At 37.4% G+C, this 24,414-nt stretch overlaps 1 long non-coding RNA gene across 1 annotated transcript; it reads left to right on the forward strand.

Annotated features, from left to right (window-relative positions):
* The first annotated feature begins 3,455 nt into the window (after nt 1–3,455).
* LOC125262087 lies at nt 3,456–23,229 on the forward strand. Its single transcript, XR_007183505.1, has 3 exons — nt 3,456–4,514; nt 4,599–4,713; nt 23,160–23,229. It is a non-coding gene; the product is annotated as an uncharacterized LOC125262087 (long non-coding RNA).
* Nucleotides 23,230–24,414: the final 1,185 nt, after the last annotated feature.

Raw genomic sequence — 24,414 nt, forward strand, 5'->3', positions numbered from 1 at the left:
TAATTATATAGAGAAACTATATCAGTTTGTCCAGCAAACCGTTAGCTCCTCACAGACGATTATAAAAAGAAAGGTTCTTCTCTGGCTGCGAGAAGAAACTTCCTATTGTAGCATCAAAACGTAAAGCAATTGGTGCTGGATCGAAAACGTTAAAGTGACCTGGTTTTGTTGAATGAGCAACAGAAACAATCGAGCATGAATAATATGTTTAATATATGAAAACTACTAATACAGAGGTTATGCATCTAAATGTATATACAGGATATACACATATATACAAGAGCAGGAAGTACAGGCAGGAAAAGAGAGAAGACAAGTAATCAAAGATTGGTAAATTACAACAGTTAATCCTTCTGAGAGCCAGCAAGGAAACTCAGTACACAAAATCTTAAAGAAGTTAATACTTGCATATAGGTTCGTGCTGTGGTTTAGAGTTTCAGAGAGCTCAGTTTGATCATTGGTCCTTCTTCAAGGAGGGTGTTTCTTCGGCGGGGTTTTCAAACGAGGTTTAACTGACGAGTAAAATAACCAGGAAAAGAAAGAAGAGAGAGTCCATCTCCTAGGTGATGGTGGATGATGAACGGCTTGACGAAAGCAAAGCTTGTGCCAAGAAGATGGTCCTCCCGATGCCGAATAGAGCATGATGGGAGCGCGTTCGCCTGAGCCGTCCGGGAGAGACGTGCACGAGAGAGGGCGATGGATGATTCACAGGCAAAATGAGAGACAACGGAAAACCAGCTTTTATGGAAAACCAAGCTAACACACCTCCTTGGTTGGAACGGCCAATAGATGCGTGGCAATGTTTGGCGGGCAAACTTTCCTTTGTCTTGCCTTGTAGCTTGATTTGCATAATTTATGGAGGCATCAGATAGGAGTGTATTTTCTTCACAGTACCATTAAAAATAGAACAGTGCATTTTGCAGTTATGTGACATACCTCAATGAATGAGACGTGAAGAGAGCTTTACATAGACACCAAACATGCCATGTAAGAAAAGCATATAAAAGAAGTTATAGTTTACAGTCACATGTAATCGTTAGAAATGACACTAGCACAACTGCAATCCTAGCTAAGTTTATACAGTGGGAATAACGATATGCAATTTGACATACAACGACGGTTACATTTAGGCATAATTATATTTTACACATACAGTCTTCAATGCATGTTTGTGTGTCTGTGTGTGTCCGTGTGTGTGTGGTGTGTGTTGGAATTTGGCTAGTCTGTCTGGGCCCACGTGGTCCTTATCCCACAAGGGGGTGAGCCTTTTGAAGTCTCCAGAGCTAGTGACAGCGTTCTCTGGTTAGTTTCTGACTGAGTGTCTGTTTTTCCTGGACCGGTCAGTGCCGATCCGTGATTTACAAACACAGTTCAGCAGGCTAAAAGCATTCTGAAAATTCCAAAGTTGATCGACTACGCCGGATCTATCCAGACGCTACACCAGATAGCAAAGCAACGTCAGGAAGTTTTGATCACCGAAGATGTTCGTCATTAGGCGCATAAAACTGGCGGGGCTATTGCACAACCCTTGCGGTAACCGATTAAACTCAAACAGCCCCATCGGCGTTGTGAAGGCCGTAAGCTTTTTGTCCTCCTCGGCCATTGTGATATTATAAAAGCCAGAGGTGAGATCCATCGTGCTAAAGATCGTGTTTCCGCTCAAGGCCACCAAGCAGTCTGCTTGGTGAGGTAAGGGGTGAGCGTCCTTGATGGTCCTGGCATTAAGCCTGCGGTAATCAACGCAAACACGAAGATCACCGCTTTTCTTCCATACCAGGACCAGCGGAGACGCCCATTCACTACAAGACTTTCGGATAATCTCTTGCTCTTCCATATCATCTTCCATAGCACTTTTCTCAGTGTCTGATACTGAGCTGGAGGAACGCAGTTATCAGACAGGTGAATCCTATGGACAAATTCTTTGGCCTTACCACAGTCTAACTTATGTTTAGAAAACACATCTTGATGTTTCTGAATCAACTGCAGAAGCTAGTCACCTCGCAAGACTCAATGTCAAGATCACTGAGACTGAGCTTCGTTTAATTTATGTCAAACACCTATCAAATTCACATTACATATGGAGCGTCATGAAAGACCTCTTACTGTACTTAACATTTTAATCATCCTATTGCATTTGCATCCATTTGAACCCGGAAGAGGAACAGAATCATTTGTACATTCATTTTGGAAATATATTAAAACTGTTTGCAGCTTTCTTATCCCTAATGTTAACAATTATTCCATTCTAGTTTTGGTTTTCATTTTTTATGAATATTACTCGAGTAAAAACATTATAATATAGAGTGAATATTATAAAAATACATTTTGCAATTGAGTGAATTAAAAGGATTATATGGATTGTAATTGTGGCTTAAAGTCAGAATATATACAATATATTGCAGTACACAAGTTCACATATCCATATAATTAAATAGAGTAAAGTTATGTGTATTTGGTGTGCTGTCCGGGGAGAGGGCTCCGAGCTCGAAATTTTAGCCCAAACCCAGAGTACTCCCCCCCCGGTGTGGTAAAAGTAGATAGAACTAAAAATGAGGAGATGGGGTGAAGCAGGGATGCTGATAAACTCTCAGATGAACAGAGATAAGGGTAAGGCTGCTGTATTTATACCTCTTGTTATTGGTTGAGTTGATTAACTGAATGCTCTCCACCTGTGCTAATTAGGTTAATTATCTGAACTTACTCCTCCCAAACTTTGTTAATAAAACATCATATATAATCTTGCAATTCTGAGAAAAGAAAGTCAGAATCAAGAGATATAAATAAGCAGTTCTGAGAAAAAAAATCTGAACTGAAGTTTATATATCACAATTCTTATGAGTTTCTTGTTAAAGCTACTGTATTAAATTGAAAAAAAAAAGGAAATTCTGTTATTATTTCCTCACCGTAGGAGTTGTTTAAAACCCGAATACATTTCTTCTGTTGAACATACAAGTTTTTTTTTTTGTTTTTTTTTGTTTTTTTTTAAGAAAGTGGGTAACCAAACGGCTGGTCCCCAGTGAGTTCCATAGTAGGAAAGAAAATACTATGTCAAATGTTTGGTTACCCACGTTCTTCAAAATATGTTCTTTTGTGTTCAGCACAAGACAAAATACAGGTTTGGACTTTAGAGTGACAGAATTTTCATTTTTGGTTGAACTATCCCTTTAAGGACAAGTCACAGCATTTGTTGTCTGTCCCTTTAAGGCTCTTGCGCACATTTAATATATTGACACGGATTCAATTTTCTCTCAACTGTTTAACTTTAAACTTAAACAATGGTGTAAACCTTGTGTGTATTTGACAGCACTAACAGAGTAAGATGCGAATGATAACTTTGTCCAGCAAATGCAGTGTTTGACAGGATTTTAGAGTGTGCGTGCTTCGCCTCAGAAAAGCTTGTGTTAGGCGAGCATGCAGATAAATAGTTTAACCGGTAAGGCTTTAAAATGCATGCAAATAATAAACTTTTGTGATTGTGAATAACTGCAGTGTTCCGTGAGTATAACTCTACCGCTGTGTTAACACGTGATGTGAATGTATGTCGCTTTGTACTACACAGTTTGTTGAGACGGAGGCGCCAGGACTGCAACTAACAGAAAGCGATATAGCACAAAACAACACTATTTCTTAAAAAGCAGATCATGGAGACCTTTTATTCGTCCACGTTGTAATGTCCAATGTTCATTTTGGACACAGCAAGTGTCACAGCTCAAATGTCCAATCCCCGCCTAATAACAAGCAAGGGGAAGTACTGCAATGGAAAACACTCATAAACTGATTGTAAAATAATATTCCAAAACAAATATAGTTAGGACTAAGAGGGACTTCTTATAATAAGTTCACACAAAATTTATTTCAAATTTAATTCAAGCACTTTCAAGGACCAATATTTGTTTTCAAGTACTTTCCAGGCCTTGAATTCATGTGTCTGAAATCCAAGTACTTTCAAGTACTTTCAAGGCGTGTGGGAACCCTGACCGCCACACCCCACAAGCAAAATATCAGCAAGGGGCTGCCCAGACTCAAGAATCCCGCATGTATCCAGCAGCTTGCGGTTGATTTCCTCATTAATAGTACATGCCTTAGAACCCGTGTCTAACAGGCCTTGGCATGTGACTGTATCATTCACCAACACATCGGTATAAAACAAACTGTCAGCTTTTTCCAGCTTTGCGATGTCTTGGAATAAAATGATACTGCCACTTGTCTCAACCTGACAATGGTTGCTATAGACGACCATCGGATCATCTTCGCTGGTGAGAGGCTGACTCTCAACACTCACACTACCCTCTCCCCAGTGTGAGTGGTCTAGTTTCCCTGACCATCCCTGGTCTGGGCCGCACCTTGGCCAACAACTCTGTGACACTGTTTACGTTGATGTCCAAACTCTAAACAATCAGGGCATCTTCTTTATCTCATGCAGTGTGAACGAGTTGAATGAGATCGGTCTCCGCGCACTGCACACGGGGATGCTCGATACCACGGTGACGTACAAGGCTTTGGTTCTGAAACAGGTAGAGTTGTGCATTCCAACACCCTTTCTAGCATTTTCAGTACACGCTCTAAAGTGCCTAATTCTGTGGCTTCACTTGTTTTAGGGTGTGGGCTTGCAGTACATGCAGCAGAGGTTATACCTACACTTTCGCTTCCTACTGCTACCTGCATGCTGACAGGCTTTTCGGCAACAACGGCCTGTTGTTGGAACGGAATCAGGTGATGCACCTTTCTGGTTTCCGAGCTGACCAATGAGGTCGCGTAGTTGCTGCGTAACGTTGTCAGGACCAGCATTGGCAGGGGTGGAAGTTTGGTTTACTCGACTCATTAGGCACAGTCGGATCAGTCGCAGAATCATAGACCAAGATGCGTGATTTGCCAAATACAGGCTCGGATACCCCAAACAACCCGTGCCCCCTGCTAATGTGTGGCGTTACTAAATCTTCGTTCCATCCCCCTTCTGCCATATTGCAAATTTTAGATAATGAAAAACATAAACAAGAAAAATTTAGGCTACCTCACAATTACTGTATGCTTAAACAAACAGAAATGAGAGAAAAAAAAATGGAAAACAGTTCAATGTGCACAAAGTGTAAAGTCTGATGTGTGCGTAATGTGGAACGAGAGTTCAGTTACTCAGTTCAGTTCAATGTCCAGACACCACCACTAGAACGTCAGTGATGAAGATCCTTCGTCCGTCGTTTGCAGAAGCGTTGTGATCCTGCATTGTCGAACCCCAGCGATCGGCTGCAGCAGATCTGGTGCATCCGGGTCACAGCATCAAATTAATGTAGCATGTCTGGACCGGTCACTCTCACACACACAAGGACCACACGACCACTCAATGAGATTCTGCACTGTAACTGTAATTAAAGGAAATAATCAGTGGAGCAACGAGGCGGCAGCTTCTCCCACTCTGGTACACACAGAATATTTTTCGGGGAGAAGCGAAAAGCACATGCGTCATTGGCCTCATACGCAAGTAGACTGAGGCAATCGCATGTCGTGCAAGAGGAAATCCCGCAGGTGTTCTACACTGATAACGTTCCCTCCCCCAACAAATTCCTAAAGAAAAGTTCCGCTACTTTAGCGTTATTTTCACATAACTTGTGAACGATAATATAGGAATAAAATTTTGTGAAGTTCACTAAACCAATCTTTTTTTTTTTTCTTTTTTTTTTTACAAATGTAGACAAATATAAAGCATTAATGAAACAATTTAAGAGAAGAAGAAAAAGATAAAAATAATACAAATACAGAAGGAAATAAACAAAAATCAGATTAAATCAATAAATTCTTCACACCAGTTACACCTGCATTCCAGTACACTGAGGGTCCATTCACACAGAACACGATTTTGTGTGAAGTAACTTTGCATTACTCTGTGCTGCATTTCCATGGTTTTTCTTTTCTGGAAACATGCAATAGACGGACTTGTCTGACTGAGTGCCTCTTTTGCGTAATGTTAAGCAGATTTCAAATGTAATCAAGACAAATTTCTGTTCCCCACATGGTGAACACAAGAGAAGTGTCATGTCACCTGTTAAATACAAGAGGTCAGTGTCGCATGATTTTAACAGTCATGACCGCCTGTAAAGATGAACCTGTTTGTAATGTAATACAACTGTTTTTAACCAAGTGTATATTTTTTTAGCATGCATGTTTTACATTTTAATTTAATTTGAATAACCTAAAAAAGTATATGTTGATGGCAATCATGAAAATGTCATACCACAATTCAACAGCCAACAATACAATACCTGACAGGGGGAACTGAGCTGTAAAAGACACAGCTGTTTATTTAGCTATCTAAATGGGGACATAGGCTACTATTGTTTTCATATACAGCTATAAATGCTATAACTAAATTGAAAAAATTGTAACCCTAATCCTAACAGAAAATATCATGCATTTTTACTATTTAAAAAAACCCCTTTATTTTCTTATTTTTACACATTTTGTTTACAGTTTGTCATTTTATACCTGTATAAAAGGACTTTTTTTTTCTTTCTTTTTTTTTTTTTTTTTTTTTTTTTTACAGGTTTAGCTCACATCTGGGTACAAATATTTCCCCAAATTATGCTTAAGTAGGCTAGATACACATACACACAGTTTATGTGTAATTGTTAAGGCGTAATTGTTTTTATACTGATTTAATAATATTTTTATTCAGAAATATTTCTGAACAGTACAAGCTAGAGCAGAGAGGGATTAAGGAATAGTAAGAGCATATACGTTTTTGTTTGTTTGTTTGTTTGTTTTTTAATTATTATTATTACCGTAGTGTGTCAGATTCTTCAGGGTAAGTTGTGTCAGTGGTTCCAAATGCAGCAAATACTATTACTATGCACTTCTGGTGTGTCTCGTTGAAAAACTAAGCTGTTTCTAAAAAATAAAAATAAAAATGATTTCACTGCTTAGAAATTTTCTGGATGTTAAAGTCCCTGTAAAGTCATTTTAAAGTATGTGTTTTGAGTTTGTCACACCACAGAAAAATGTGTTATTAATCACCCTGCCAAATTTGAATGATTAAAAAAATCTGCAAGTAAATGAAGTTATCAAAATCTCGAAAAAATAGGCAGCGCTCTCTGCTCTCAAACGCTGGGGGCGTGTCCGCTGTCGGCGCTGAAACCACACCCACTCGCGAGAGCTGCCGTCTCAATTTACGCCTGTTTCACACATAATCCGTCTGCAGTGCGTGTGCGGTCCGTATGCAGTGCGTATGTGTTGCTGAAGCAGGAAGCGGCCATTGTGCTTTCACACAGCACACGTTTGCAGTGCGCTACGAGACTGTTCGAGTTTAATATTTAGTAAAATGAAAATTCATCAAAATTGTAACGTGTACTCCAGATTTATATTTATACATTATGTACACTTTCAACATACTTATTTAGATGTAGGCTACATTGATACATTAAGACGTTTTATAACTACTTCACGGTCTGCCCTATATAAATGACATGTAGCATACTAATTAGACATACAAATGTATGTACAACGAGCTATTTAATGCGTAAACTTAAATGTATACACCTACATGCTAATGACATTTAGCTGCAAAGTGACGATAACATGGGTGCGTAAAAAAATACGCAACCCATACGCACTGCAGACGGATTATGTGTGAAACAGGCGTTACTTGTCTAATGAGTCAAACATACTGATGCATATAAACCATAGACTGTAAAAAAAGATGGACGACGCGACGCCGCTTCCTTCTATTGCATTGAACTGAAGCCAAAATGGGCCGATGAATGGGCGCTGACACGTTACGCAAAAAAAAAAAAAGTTTGGAGCCTGGGCATGCGCAGAAGGAATCGTCAGTGGAGCCCGGAGGCGGAGTTGCGATATCAAACTTCCGCCCAGACGACTGCGTCATCATTCATGTATTTTAAATAGACTATAAAAATTATACACAATTTAAAAGTCTACCTATAAAATAATAGGCTATTCTGTTTCTAGAGCAATAATATTTTTGAAACAGCAAATTCAGTAGATAAAATCAATATAATATGCCACTAGAAACAACTCTAAATCGTCAGAAACGGTCCTGCCATTTTAAATCAAGTTCAACTAACGTTACAGGAGATCGATTGCTGTAATTAGAGTAAGCTATCATTAGTTTTGTCTTGCTAATTATTATTTTATACCCATAAAAATAATAAGTAGCCTAACTGCCAGATAACGATTACCTACCTGCTTTTTTCCGACATGGTTAACATTAGGTGTGTTATCTTAACTAATAACATTTATTAATTAGCTTATAACGCCCACATTTAATGTTACAGAAAAAAAGTTCAGTGATCCGTCAGATCCTGTAGGTCGGTTAGTAGTTACTGCTGAACAACTCATTTTGTTGGTGTTAAATAACAAAGAAATCGAAAATTAACAGTTAGTTAAAGGTCCCGTTTTTCGTGGTTTTTTGAAGCTTTGATTGTGTTTATAGTGTGCAATATAACATGTGTTCATGTTTCGCGTGTAAAAAAACACAGTATTTTTCACATAATTTACTTATCTGTATACCGCTGTTTCCACTGTCATAAAAACCATAGACAGTAAAAGAAATGGACACAGCGACCCCATTGGAACTCAATTGAGACAAGTGAAGCCCATTTTTAGCGATTTTTAGCACTTCCGTTTCTGACGCGCAGACTCAAACTAAGCTTGATGACGTCAGCAACCTGTCTGACAGATGTAAATCTTCTAGTAGCTGTGCGTGCAAACTGCCATCGTTAATCTTGGAGAGACGGCGAGCTTGAGCGGGGAGTTCTTTGGCGTGAGTGAGCAGGAGTAAGTATTCTGATTAATTATTTTGTATAGTATTTTAAAATGTAACGCCAGTACGCCATATTAAGTTAATGCATACTATTGCCTGCGAGCTTCTCCTCCTGTCTGTACGGTAATTTCTCTACTGTGCGACAGAGAGTCGAGTGGTTATGACGCAATCGTTAGCCTATTTTTACAAAAACTGTTTCTACGGGGCCATAATGTAACATAGAAGGTAATGGAGCCCTTTATACATTGTCGTGTATCTTTAGAAATAAATAATGGACAAATGGAGTCTTTAAACGCCTCAGATGTAAAGTTATTCGCTGTCAAAGTGACGCCAAAATGAATGGGAGTCAATGGGATGCTAACGCAAGTGAAGTTCTGCTACAAGATGGCGGCACGCGGCCGACTTCAACTTCCGGTCGACTTCCTTGGGCACTAATAAAAACGGGCTGATGACTTCCTTGTTCTATGAAGTCCCTCCTTCAGAAATACGTAACGAGTTCTGATTGTGCCAGCGGTTCCTGTGTTGTGATTCGACAGCAGTTTAGCGCTCCGTGCCCGGAAAAGTCACGCCTCTTACCATAACGTGGAGATGCACGCGCTCAGTGTTATTGTAAACATGTCTTTAATTTTACCCTATCAATTTGAGCCGGAATCAGACCCGGTGATTGGACTGCGGGATGAAAATAACAGCGCTTCGACGACATGGCGACAAACACACTCTACAAACGCAACTCTTGTGTATTCCTGTGGGCGGAGGTTAGTCAAAAAACTGTTTTAGTGACGTCATTAAAGAAGGAAGTAGAGGGATGTAGTCCAAACTGGCCGTTCGATGTAGGCGACTTCTGTTAAATAAAATATCTCGCTTGGCATTGAACTTTGAGCTTTAAAATTTACATATTTTATTTATACTCTAACAACAACATTACACACTAACTAAAGTTTGAAACATGGGATCACGAAGAACGGGACCTTTAATACATCTTCAATCTCCCCTCGAAGCCCCGACAGTCCTCAGACAAGCTGTCAATCAACTTTGAATCATGACGACACGCCCCGTTTTTATAGCATCAAATTGCTAGCTAAAATCTAAATCATCACAAAAACGAACAATTGAATATATATCAGCGTGATAACAACTACCTTAAATGACCAAAACCATCTTTCAGAAAGTTTTATTTGAAGCAGAATTTATTTTTAAGTTTTCACTGAAGTCTCATTCGACTGCATTGAGAGGGCGGGGTTTATGACCTGTACTGCATCCAGCCTCCAGGGGGCGATAAAAGAGCCCGTGGCTTCACTTTTCAGGACGTATGAGACACACCCGATATAAACAAAAGAATCACGTTAGAGGGTTGCACATTTTAGTAGAGTTAGGACTACACTCATTGGTGGTCACGTACTGCCGGACTGTTGTCGAGTCGACAAATGACGGTGCCACGAGACGGGAGGATGAAGGCCGGGACGGGAGTATGAGTGTTGATTCGTATGTATGAGGGGTGAATTCAACAAAATGTGATGATTGCTAAGCAAACTGAGAGGAGAACTTACGTGTATACGCACGCCAGCCGTCTGGACAAAATCCCATAGTATTCAGGCGTCAGACGTAAGATATGAGACGTTAGACGTCACGGTCACGTGTTGGAACTTTTGCCAGTTGTTATTTTGTAAATTGTCTGAAGTTCTGTAAATTAGTGTTTTTGGTTTGTTTTGAGAAAAAAGAAAAAAACACATTTAACATTTAAGCACCTCAAAATCACTGAATATTTCTCCATTCCTAATTTTGTTTAAATATGTTGACGAAAACATGACCGACACTATTAGCCAATCAATAACTGACATTAAAAGATGTGCTATTGCTTAACTTGAAAATGCCTGCGCTTAATGTCAATGACAACCAGAGACAACTAATCAACACATTTCTCCTGTCATAAACACTACTGCTAAGATAATGACATTACTGCATTATCTAAGTAAAACATGTTGTTTCAGAGTTTTGTCCCCATAGAAATCCTTTATAAAAAAAATGCATGAAGCATTAAAGACAGTTAAATTAAAAGACCAAATTCGAAATTAAAAGATTAATTCAGAGAGCAAGCTATGGCCTATTATCAAACACTTCAATCATGTAATATTTTAATAGAAGTTTTAATTTAAGCTATAGCCTATATAATACTGGAAAAAATAAATACACATGCAGAACAAACTGTCATATTAGTTAAGGCAGCATATTAGAATAAATAAAAATAATTATTCATGGATAAGCATTTCACATATTTAAATGTACAGTAAAACTATATTGTCAGAACATGGTTAAAGAAATTTAATGGTTATACATTCAAAAGTATGGAAACAAATAAGCTTAAAAATAAGGAATATAAGCTTAAAATATTCCTTATCCTGTGGCTTCCTCTACTGGACAACATTTTCAGGTGAACCTCTTTCAGATAAAATGCTGATCGTTAAGAAATTGCGGTTAGCTTCCCAAGCATCAATAACTGTATTTGGCTTCGACGAGTCTGAGACTCCCGGCCTGAGATTGTGTCCCAGACGGCAATAAACCGTTTGTGAATATTTGTAAATATTCATGGCTTAAACAGCTGGAAAATTGACTGCAGTTCTGTGGATGTTTTTCCCAGGCAGGGTTATAAACTAACAAAAACTAAAACTATTAAAACATTTATGCTAATCGAAATAAACCTGAATATAAGAAAAAAATATATATATATTAGTAAAACAAACTTAAACTAAACGAAAACTAGAAATGTTGCCTTGTGTATGTCATTTCGTTTTTCCCCTCTGACTTTCAACCGACGAGATCATTATCTTTTCATTAACCGACAAAGTAAAATAAAATTAGAATTCAACGAAATTACAATGGATACGTGTCTGTGACCCATTAATAAAATCCCAGGGGTTTAATTCGTTTTAGCCTACATGAAGAAATAGCAGAATAAACAACAGAATGTGAGGATTCATCATCATCATCATCATCTTCAGGCACCTGCAGCGCTTCTGAATGGAGAAAAACAGGATTAAATCCTAAAGGAATAAATAACCTATGCGCAAATTTATTTTACCTAATAAACATATTAACAAAATATAATTATTTTTATATTCTTTGTTTTACAGGCAATTTTTATTTTTATTGTGAGTGTACAAAAATAATAGGCCTATTTAACCCTTCACAGATTCGAAATGTGTTACATAAAGGTGACCATAAATGTCTGAGTATTTTATTTTTTTCCCGCTTTTATAAGAAAATATAAGTGATCGCGCCGGCGCCTCACACTCACACACATTATTTTTTTTATGACTGAGCACTGTTCTTAATTCACTTGCCCAGCAACATCACCTAAATATAACTAAAGCTTAAATATAGTAATTCAATTTATTAGACAAATCGAATACAAGCACATGAGAACAAATAAATAAGTCTTCTAATAATAATTAATTGCAACACATCTCAAACGAGCGTGTATAATCATGCAATATATTTGTTTATTTCGTTGTTCTAACCTTAAGGTTGTTTTATGCCATTGCAGCACTTTTCCATTATTTTTCTAAGTAAACATGCGCTTAAAAAAAATAAAAAAATAAACACGTTTGACCGTCGAGCTCGACTCTGTTGTGTTTTATTTGTTTAGCTGCTTCAAGCCAAGCGCGCACTTGCAGTGTTACCATGGCCACTTATATGCATTTTTGGGCTTGTTATTATTATTATTATTTTCCATATTAAGAGGTGGAGGCCTTAGTTCAGCTGGAATTGCCCTGTGCCGGTGTGTCCTTTGAACGGAGAAAAGTCAGCCGTTAATTCGGTGCTTGCTCAACAGAGGTGGCCGGAGGAATGGCCAAGCTTCAATCAGGGAGACAGATTTGTAATGCTTCCTCCAACTTATGAACATTTACACCTTAAAGCTTCCTTTGGGCAAAATAGGAATGAAGCTAATATCATTAGTGTTATCCACACATACATTATCCAGACGTTAGTCCACGCGTACGTTATCCAGACGTTTATCCACACGTAAGTTATCCAGGCGTGTATCCACACGTACGTTATCCAGACGTTTATCCACACGTACGTTATCCAGACGCAAAGTAAAAAATATACTTTCTCAACTACGTCGCCGCCGCTATGAGGGGTGAATTCAACAAAATTTGACGATTGCTAAGCAAACTGAGAGGAGAACTAACGTGTATACGCACGCCAGCCGTCTGGACAAAATCCCATAGTATTCAGGTGTCAGACGTAAGATATGAGACGTTAGACGTCACGGTCACGTGTTGGAGCTGCGCTCAAAGTGCGCGGCGGCTATAAGGGGTGACTTCAACAAAATGTGATGATTGATAAGCAAACTGAGAGGAGAACTAACGTGTATACGCACGCCAGCCGTCTGGCCAAAATCCCATAGTATTCAGGCGTCAGACGTCAGATATAAGACGTTAAACGTCACGGTCACGTGTTGGAGCTGCGCTCAAAGTGCGCGGCGGCGATGGCGGCGACGTAGTTGAGAAAGTATATTTTTTACTTTGCGTCTGGATAACGTACGTGTGGATAAACGCCTGGATAACGTACGTGTCGATAAACGCCTGGATAACGTACGTGTGGACTAGCGTCTGGATAATGTATGTGTGGATAACATTGATAATAATATTTTAGCTTTATTCTTATTTTGTCCAAAGGAAGCTTTAATTGAGGTGTAAATGTTCATAATTGTAGGAAGCATTACAAATCTGTCTCTCGGAATGAAGCTTGGCCATTCCTCCAGCCACCTCTGTTGCGCAAGCACTGCATTTGCTGACTTTTCTCCGTTTAAAGGACACACCGGCCATTCCAGCTGAACTAAAGCTTTCACCTCTTAATATGGAAAATAATAATAATAATAATAATAATAAAATAACAAGCCCAAAAATGCATATAAGTGGCCATGGTAACACTGCAAGTGCGCGCTTGGCTTGAAGCAGCTAAACAAATAAAACAGCAGAGACGAGCTCAACGGTCAAACATGTTTTTTTTGTTGTTGTTTTTTGTTTTTTAAGCGCATGTTTACTTAGAAAAATAATGTAAAAGTGCTGCAATGGCATAAAAAACATTAAGGTTAGCACAACGAAATAAACAAATATATTGCATGGTTATACACGCTCGTTTGAGATGTGTTGCGTTAATTATTATTAGTAGGCCTAGACTTATTTATTTGTTCTCATGTGCTTGCATTCAATTTGTCTAATGCAATAAATTGAGTTATTATATTTAAGCTTTAGTTATATTTTAGGTGATGTTGCTGTGTAAGTGAATTAAGAACAGTGCTCAGTCATAAAAAAATAAATAATGTTGTGTGTGCGTGAGGCGCCGACGCGATCACTTACATTTTCTTATAAAAGCGGGGAAAAAAAAAAATACTCAGACATTTATGGTCACATTTATGTAACATTTCGAATCTGTGAAGGGTTAAATAGGCCTATTATTTCACACGAAAAAAATGCCTGTAAAATAAAGAAAGCAAAAAGAATTTCCTTTCTGTGGACTTCTCAAAAATGAACCGAAACTCAAATAACTTACTTGTCGCAGTTTGTTCCTTTCATTTTGTTAATATGTTTATTATAGGTGAAATAAATTTCGCGCATAGGTTATTTATTCCTTTTATAGGATTTCTCCATTCAGAAGCGCTGCTGCCCGATGATGATGAATCCTCATGTTCTGTTGTTTATTCTGCTATTTGTTCATGTAGGCTAAAACTAATTAAACCCCTGGGATTTTATTAATGGGTCACAGACACGTATTCATTGTAATTTCGTTTAATTCTAATTTTATTTTACCTTGTCGGTTAATGAAAAGATAATGATCTCGTCGGTTGAAAGTCAGGGGAGGAAACGAAATGGCATCGACAAGGCAACATTTAGTTTTAGTTTAGTTTAAGTTTTTGTTTAACTAATATATATATTTTTTTCTTATATTCAGGTTTATTTCGATTAGCATAAATGTTTTAATAGCTAGTTTTATTTTTTCTTAGTTAACTATAATAACCCTGCCTGGGAAAAACATCCACAACTGCAGTACAGTCAATTTTCCAGCTGTTTAAGCCATGAATATTTACAGATTCACGAACTATTTATTGCCGTCTGGGACACAATCTCAGGCCGGGAGTCTCAGACTCATCGAAGCCAAATACAGTTATTGATGCTCGGGAAGCTAACAGCAATTTCTTAACGATCAGCATTTCATCTGAAAGAGGTTCGCCTGAAAATGTTGTCCAATAGAGGGAGCCACAGGATAAGGAATATTTTAAGCTTATTTTCCTTATTTTTAAGCTTATCTGTTTCCATACTTTTGAACTATAACCATTAAATTTCTTTAACCATGTTCTGACAATATAGTTTTACTGTACATTGACATATGAGAAATGCTTATCCCAAGAATAATTATTTTTATATGCTGTCTTAACTAATAGCCTATGACAGTTTGTTCTGCATGTGCATTTCTTTTTTCCGGTATATAGGCTATAGCTTACAATATTATAATTTCTATTAAAATACATGATTAAAGTGTTTGATAATAGGCCATAGCTTGCACTCTGAATTAATCTTTTAATTTCGAATTTGGTCTTTTAATTTAACTGTCTTTAATGCATCATGCATTTTTTTTTTTTTTTTTTTTTTTATAAAGGATTTCTATGGGGGACAAAACTCTGTAACAATATGTTTTACTTGGATAATGCTGTCATTATCTTAGCAGTAGTGTTTATGACAGGAGAAATGTGTTGATTAGTTGTCTCTGGTTGTCATTGACATTAAGCGCAGGCATTTTCAAGTTAAGCAATAGCACATCTTTTAATGTCAGTTGATTGGCTAATAGTGTATGTTAGGTCATGTTTTCGTCAACATATTTAAACAAAATTAGGAATGGAGAAATATTCAGCGATTTTGAGGTGCGTTAAATGTGTTTTCTTTTTGCTCAAAACAAAGCAAAAACACCAATTTACAGAACTTCAGACAATTTACAAAATAACAACTGGCAAAACTTACTTCAGACGTCACGGCGCAGACGTCACGTAGCTTCTCACGTAGCTTCTCACACGGTTTCTCAGGCGAGAAGAGGGGCGACGAAAGTGTCACGCTTCTTATCACACGTCATTGGTCACGGCTTCTGCTCACGGCAAGGTACGCGACGATCGACACGACTGATTGCTTAGTTAGCATCGTAAATAGCAAAACGATATGGCAAGCCGTTTTAACATTTAACAGCTAGACTGGATATGCGTTGCGGATATCTGCATTTCAGTTTTGCCTCGTCGAAAAGAGCATTTCGGATGTCCGCAACTACGTTCTTCCTATCCGTAATTGTCATTTCAGATATCCACAAAGACATTCTTCCTAGGACAAATGACGTCACTTTTGCCATTCATTTGTATGGGGTTTATCATTACAGATATCTACAATTCAGTTGCAGATATCCACTATGTGAATTACGGATATCTGTAACTGGATTGTAGATATCTGTAATTCCAGTTTGAGATATCTACAATTTGATTCTGACTAGTCACAACTCCAGTTCAAGATATCTTTAATTCAACTCAATTCAAGATATCTACATGTTCCTTTTCAGATATCTCAAATTAAGTTTTGACTAGGCGAAATGACGTTGTAGATATCTGTAACCGGAGTTACGACTAGTCAAAATGACGTTGTAGATATCTCGAACTGGAGTTAGGGATAGTCATAATTTAACTGTAGATATCTATTATCAAGTTATGGATATCTTGAAATGAATTTTGATTAGAGATATCTGAAATTTGAGATATCTGTAACTTTCGTTCCGCCTAGTCAAAATGTAATTGCAGATATCTCGAATTAGAGTTTTGACTAGGCGAAATGACGTTGCAGATATCTTTATGCAAATCAGGCCGGCACTTTTAGGCGGGAGCAGAGCGTGTTGTTGTTCTAATCATTCAAATCGCACCCGTTAACTGGTAATTAGCACTGATTGGCACCATGCCATAATCACTAGTCATAATGACGTTTGAGATATCTTTAACCTTCATTCTGCCTAGGCAAAACTGAATTACGGATATCTGCAATTGTCATTTAAGATGTGTGACGAGTTGAATGTCGTTTTCAATGACGTCATTGCAGATATCTGTAATTCAGTTTTGCCTAGTCAAAACTGCATTGCAGATATCTCTATCTGTCGTTTCGACTAGTCACAATTACGTTACGGATATCTCGAATGACAGTTCCGACTATCCAAAATGTAATTACGACTAGTCAGAAAGACGTTGGTGATATCTACAACGTTAATTCCGGATAGTCGAACTTAACTTTTAAATGTTAAAACGGCTTGCCATAAAACGACACCCTATATATAACTGTAATGACAATCGAGATTGAGCGAGTGAACCACTGTAGAGGCGGTGCCACGCTCGGTGCGTCATCGATAGTGATGTGTCGTTCTTGAACGATTCGTTCATTTTGAACGAATCTTTAATGTGACTCGGGAAGAACGAGTCGTCTCGGGGGGTGATTCGTTCAGTCGCGCATGTGCAATATTCTACAGGTTCTGTACTGCTAGAAGTAATTCACCTGATGATTCAATTGATTAGTTCATTTCATGAGTCTTTCGGGTTTTGAGTCGTTCCTTAATCACGTGACAGACCCATACGCTATGCATTCTGAGCCGGAAAGAGAATTGATTAGTTCTTTTTATGAGTCTTTCGGGTTTTTGAGTCGTTCCTTAATCACGTGACAGACCCATACACTAAGCCAATGCATTCTGAGCCGGAAAGAGAATTGATTAGTTCTTTTTATGAGTCTTTCGGGTTTTTGAGTCGTTCCTTAATCACGTGACATACCCATACACTATGCTTTGTGACCCAAGCACATTATATTTATTAGTAAATAACGTTAACTCTCCAGTTTTGTTTGAGTTTGTGTTACAACTGTTAAAGCTGAAGTTATCATAACCTTGATGTTTTAAACTAACATTAATAATTCAAATTCAAAATGTTATTTGCTTTTAATTTATGTCATTATGTCCTTTTTGAGCAATCTTCTTATATTAGACCAATATGTCAAGTCTGCCTAGGAAAAGCAATTATTATAACAGCAAACTCAAAATTGGAGTAAAAATGAACAAACTAGGCTATAAATACTTTGTATTGTAGGCTTGGATTATTATATTATTATATAGCCTAGTGTTTATTTACAGATAGACAGTCAAAAAGATAAATTAATCAATATTTTATTTATAACAGGGCTTTATTTATTTATAATAACACACCACAGATCCTCAAGAAACAGTAACAAAAACAGTGACAGAAATGTCAGAAATAGCGTATGGGTATGTCACGTGATTAAGGAACGACTCAAAACCCGAAAGACTCATGAAGAGAACTAATCAATTCTCTTTCCGGCTCAGAATGCATTGGCTTAGTGTATGGGTCTGTCACGTGTTTAAGGAACGACTCAAAAACCCGAAAGACTCATGAAGAGAACTAATCAATTCTCTTTCCGGCTCAGAATGCATTGGCGTAGTGTATGGGTCTGTCACGTGTTTAAGGAACGACTCAAAAACCCGAAAGACTCATGAAATGAACTAATCAGTTCCCTTTCCGGCTCAGACTGCATTGGTTTAGCATGGGACTGCCTGTCACGTCATTAAGGAATGTCAGACAAGAGGTGAGGTGAGCTTAATCAGCTTGTCATAAACTGAAGACCCAGGTAATGAATTAATCATTTCTGAATCTTATAGCATTGTAGTTTTGTATTGTTTGTAGTGGGATCAACGTTTGCATAAGTAGTAGATGTGTTGGGGAAGTAACACGTAACATTTTAATTACATTTTGCTAAAATGAACTAAATGAACTAAATGACTCGAAAAAAGATTCGTTCATTTTGTTGAACGAGACTCAAAAGTCCGAGTCAGTAAAATGATCCGAACTTCCCATCACTAGTCATCGACAGTTAAATAGTGTTAGGGGAGGGGCTATGCTCGGGGGACGATGTGCGTCATCAGACCCCCGTTTTAGCTCCGCCCAAAAAATCCTGAGCAGAGACTTGGTGAAAATCTGTTTAACGCTCTAACTTCACAATTAAGCATTACACAATTCACAGACTTTGTAATGTGTTTCAGCAATACATTTGTAACATTTATATAGTGTTTAGAAAGAATTCTCAGAATTGACTTTACAGGGACTTTAAACTTTTCTAGTTGGTTTATTACTATATTAAAAAAAGTGTGATTTCAGTATTCATCACATGGGGAATGTAAAGAGTTCAGGTATTTTTAATTAATTTTAATAAGAACAAAACATAATTTACATACACCGCGTTCCAAATTATTATGCAAGTGACATATCAGTAAGATTTCAGTAGAATAAACATTCAGATTTTAGTTTTTCTAAGAAAATGTATGTTTGTTTATTTATCCATGTCTTTTTAGATAACCGGTATCAATCTCGGACAAAATAATTTGCCAGGTCTACTTAGGTCTATGGAAACCCTACTTAGAGGTTGTTCCACATTATTAAGCAAGTCACAGTTCTCATGCCATATGGAGAGGAAGAAAGATCTTTCTGAAGATGAAAAGCATGCAATGGTGCAATATTGTGCAAAAGGCATGAAAACAACTAATGTTTTGTGAAACTGAATGGAGATTATCAAATTATCATAAGATTTCTGAGTGATTTAGAGCACAGCAGAACTCGGTCAGATAAAGGCTTATAAATGAAAGTTCCTGTCAAAAAATTAATTGTATTAAAAGGGTAGCTAGAAAAAAGCCAGTGTTGAGCAGCAAACATGTATTTGAAGCTGCTGGTGTCTCTGGATCTCAAGAAGCTCTCCATGCAGGCTGGCAGTTGTGCGTAAAGATGCATTTCAGCCATCACTAACCAAACCTCACAAAGAGAAACATTTACAGTGGGTGTACAAATACATTTTCAAACAGTTTTATTGCTGTGGTGTTTTTTTGCAGCATGGGATAGTGCATAGTGCATTGTATTTCAGAAGGCACTATCCTCCTTTTTATACCTTAGTTGAAAATGGCCAGTTATGAACTTTACATATCTTGCAAAAGTCATTTTAATACCCTCAGAGACCCTAAAGGGACCTTCCATCTCACTTCCCAATATTCCAGCCCAAATCATCACCCGCCAGCTCCTTGCTGACATCGCAGTCTTGTTGGAATGTGGTGGCCATTCACCAACCATCCAGAAATCCATCCGTTTAGGCCATCTATTGTAGTACAGCATTAGTCAGTGAATAAAACTATTTAAAAAATGAGTCTTCATGTATTTCTACACCCACTGTTAATGTTTCTCTTTGTGAGGTTTGATTAGTGGTGTCTAAAATGCATCTTTACGCACAACTGTCAGCCTGCATGGAGAGCTTCTTGAGACTCCAGAGACACCAGGATCTTCAAATACCTGTTTGCTGCTCAACACTGGCTTTTTTTATAGCTGCCCTTTTAATACAATTAATTTTTTTAACAGGAACTTTCATTAATAAGCTTTTATCTGACCGAGTTCTGCTGTGCTCTAAAATCACTCACAAATCTTATGATAATTCGATAATCTCCATTCAGTTTCACAAAATATTAGTTGTTTTCATGCCTTTTGCACAACATTGCACCATTTCATGCTTTTCATCTTCAGAAAGATCTTTCTTCCTCCCTATATTGCATAAAACACTGTGACTTGCTTAATAATGTGGAACAACCTCTAAGTAGGGTTTCCATAGACCTGGCAAATTATTTTGTCTGAGATTGATACCAGTTATCTAAAAAGACATGGATAAATAAACAAACAAACATTTTCTTAGAAAAACTAAAATCTAAATGTTTATTCTACTGAAATCTTACTGATATGTCACTTGCATAATAATTTGGAACGCAGTGTACAAGTGTACATATAACCATACGTGTCAGGGGTTGTAAAAATGGCATTTTACAGAAAAAAACCTGTACCTATTAAACAGCTGTATAGTTTTCCTTGCTTTTAAAGTTTATACTTTTAGATATTGTTTCCAAATATATAGATTTTTCCCCCACTTTATTTAAATGTTTCCATATTGACAAAATATGCATACAATTACAAAACATATACATATAGATATATGGCCACTGTATATGTCTTTTGTTAAAGGTGCCCTCGAATTAAAAATTGAATTTATCTTGGCATTGTTAAATAACAAGAGTTCAGTACATGGAAATGACATACAGTGAGTCTCAAACTCCATTGTTTCCTCCTTTTTATATAAATCTCATTTGTTTAAAAGACCTCCGAAGAACAGGCGAATCTCAACATAACACCGACTGTTACGTAACAGTCGGGGTGTACGCCCCAATATTTGCATATGCCAGCCCACGTTTCCAACATTATAAAATGGCATTTTAGACAAGGGCAGCCATGTATTAACGTCTGGATGTGCACAACCAAATCATCAGACTAGGTAAGCAAGCAAGAACAATAGCGAAAAATGGCAGCTGGAGCAATAATAACTGACATGATCCATGATATCATGATATTTTTTGTGATATTTGTAAACTGTCTTTCTAAATGTTTCGTTAGCATGTTGCTAATGTACTGTTAAATGTGGTTAAAGTTACCATCGGTTATTACTGTATTCACGGAGACAAGAGAGCCGTCGCTATTTTCATTTTTAAACACTTGCAGTCTGTATAATGCATAAACACAACTTCATTCTTTATAAATCTCTCCAACAGAGTAGCACTATCAAACTCATTCAAAATCAGAAGTAAACAATACAACAGTATACAATACTCACATAATCCGACGCATGCATGCCGCATGCATGACGAACACTTTGTAAAGATCCATTTTGAGGGTTATATTAGCTGTGTAAACTTTGTTAAGGCACTGTTCCAAGGCAGGCGCGAGCTCTGTGGGCATGGACCACGGTATTTAAAGGGGCCACAGCATAAAATCGGCGCGTTTATAATGATGCCCCAAAATAGGCAGTTAAAAAAATTAATTTAAAAAAATCTATGGGGTATTTTGATCTGAAACTTCACAGACACATTCAGGGGACACCTTAGACTTATATTACATCTTTTAAAAACATAATCTAGGGCACCTTTAATAAAAGGGTCCACACAACAAATAACAACAGAATAAAATGAATACTGAAAAAAGCAGAAGAACATAGTAAGCATTAAATAGAAAGCAAAAGATAAAATACCTTATAAAGCTTGGTCATCCAAAAAAACAAAAACCTTTACAAAATAAAATCACAGGTACAATAAGATGCTAAACATACTAAACACAGCTGACATATCCCAAAGTATAGGTTACTAGTCTATATACTGGTGGAGGGAAAGAATTACTACCAGAAATGTATACCCAGGTGATTGAGGGCCTTTCATTTTCCTATACATCCTAGGAAATGATTTTAAAGATTTGGGAGCAATAAGTCTGTAGAGATGGACAGGACCAGTATATCTATATACAGTATATATAGTATATACAGGACCAGTATATCTCTATACAGTATATAGTATATCTAAGACATTATCTATATACAGATCATTAAATGTTATAATGCCCAGTGCTGACTACTGTGAGAAAGAACTATCCATCAGTGATGGTGGGAAAGAAAAATTTTGCTTCTATAGGTGCGAAAATAGAATAGGTTTGTAATCCAAAGTGGTGTATGAATTGCCTCCAGATTCTCAGCATCGTTTTAATGATGACATTTTTGGTATAGGGAGATGAAGAGCATTTAATGGGGGCATGTAATAAGGCTGTCAGCGAAGTGGGCATGCATGAAGTAGCCTCCATATTAAACCATCCAGATGAATCCTGAGATTGATCCTGATTTAACAAGTATTGCATATACCCCCAAGTATTTTGGGTCTCTGAAGGAATATCTTACAAATTTTGGGTATCTTTTTATTCCAGATAAATCCTAGAATCAGGGTATCAATTTTATGAAAAAAGTGTTGAGGAAGGAAAATGGGTATACACTGAAAGTAATAGGAGAATTTTGGAAGGATATTCATTTTAACTGAATTAATTCTTCCAGCCAAAGATAGGGGAAGCAGAGTCAAGCAATCTTTCTCCATCTGAAATAGCAAATTAGCAAAGTTGAATTTAAAAAGATCTTTGAATTTATCCATGATGCAGACTCCAAGATAAATACATCTGTGGTGTGTAATCATAAATGGAAAATTATGTAAAGAATAGTCCCTATAGCTGCAGAATTTAGTGCAAAAATTTCGCTCTTGCTCAGAATTAATTTGTAATCAGAAATTATTCTGAATGATTTTAAAATATTAAGAGCTGCGAGTATCGACGTAGCCAAAATGGAAATATAAAAGAGGAGATCATCTGCATACAATGACACTTTTTGCTCTGTACCCATTCTTTTTATGCCCTTTATAGATGAATCAAATTGCAGTGAAATAGCAAGGGGCTCAATAGCAATGGCGAAGAGAAGTGGACTCAAGGGACATCCCTGGTGAGTGGACCGGTGGAGGGAAAAATAGTCAGAACAAGTATTTTTGGTTCTGACAGAGGCTTGGGGGGCAGAATATAACCTCACCCAAGAAATAAATTTATTAATAAATTTATTTAGAAATAAATGAATAGTCTCAGGGGAAATTTTACAAAAAACGTATCTTCCATGTTCACTTTAAAACGCTGTACCACAAGTGACTTAACTGGGTAAACTCGATAGGAAATTTAATTTTATATGAATTTTTTTTTTAAATAGAGGATTCCAGTGAGTAGTAACAGCAAGAATAGATCAGGTATTCCTCTTGTGTAACCTTTTTGGGAATGTGGTGGATCTGAAAGAAAACACTCCCATCTGTGGTTTAGCAAAATGTGTTAAACATGTCTCACAGTTGGCTCACAATGGCTCATGCAAGAGTGTTCCCACATGTCTAAACACTCCATTCTGATTGGCCGAACGTACATGTAAGGACGTTGTGACATACTGTTGCTCATTGCATCATGAGACCATAAAAAAAATGAAATGTAGATTATCAGCTTGTTTGTCTTTAGAAGCCACATGTTTGTTGACCGCGTGTCTGTGTGAAAAAAAAAAAAGTATTGAGTGTGTGGAAAATCTTTAGACCAGGAGTTAGTCTGTTAAAATGTCAGGTCTAAAGTAAAAGAAAGTGTGTGATGCCATACCCCTGCTGAAGTCTGAAAGTCTGGCTCTCCTCTCAAGTATAAGCGATGATAGTCAGACAGCTGTACCCCGTGGTTTGGGTCATGGGGATCGCAGTTTGAGTTGATTAAGTGGAGTTTGAGACTGGTGTCCCCTTTTCTCTTGTTCTTTCTCCTGACTCTGGAAGCTCGTTCTGTGAATTCTTCCGATCCAAACAGAGACATTAATAAAATGAATGAACAATGAAGACGTATTCTGGCATGCCTTCACTGTATCTTATGAGGGATGATGCTCACAATGTGTGGAACAAGCAAAAATAGTACAGGAGTGAATGAAATGTCCCAATGTGTTCATACGTGCACTGTTGGGAGTTTCAGTTTAAGCTTTTTTTTTCAGTTTAACAACATTACTATTCAATACTCTTATTTTTGCACAAGCACACAACAAATAACTAGTGTTGTGTGCTTGTGCAAAAATAAGAGTATTGAATAGTAATGTTGTTTTATGTTACAGTATTGCAGT

Source organism: Megalobrama amblycephala, unplaced genomic scaffold, assembly GCF_018812025.1.
Source record: "Megalobrama amblycephala isolate DHTTF-2021 unplaced genomic scaffold, ASM1881202v1 scaffold598, whole genome shotgun sequence".
NCBI lineage: Eukaryota > Metazoa > Chordata > Actinopteri > Cypriniformes > Xenocyprididae > Megalobrama > Megalobrama amblycephala.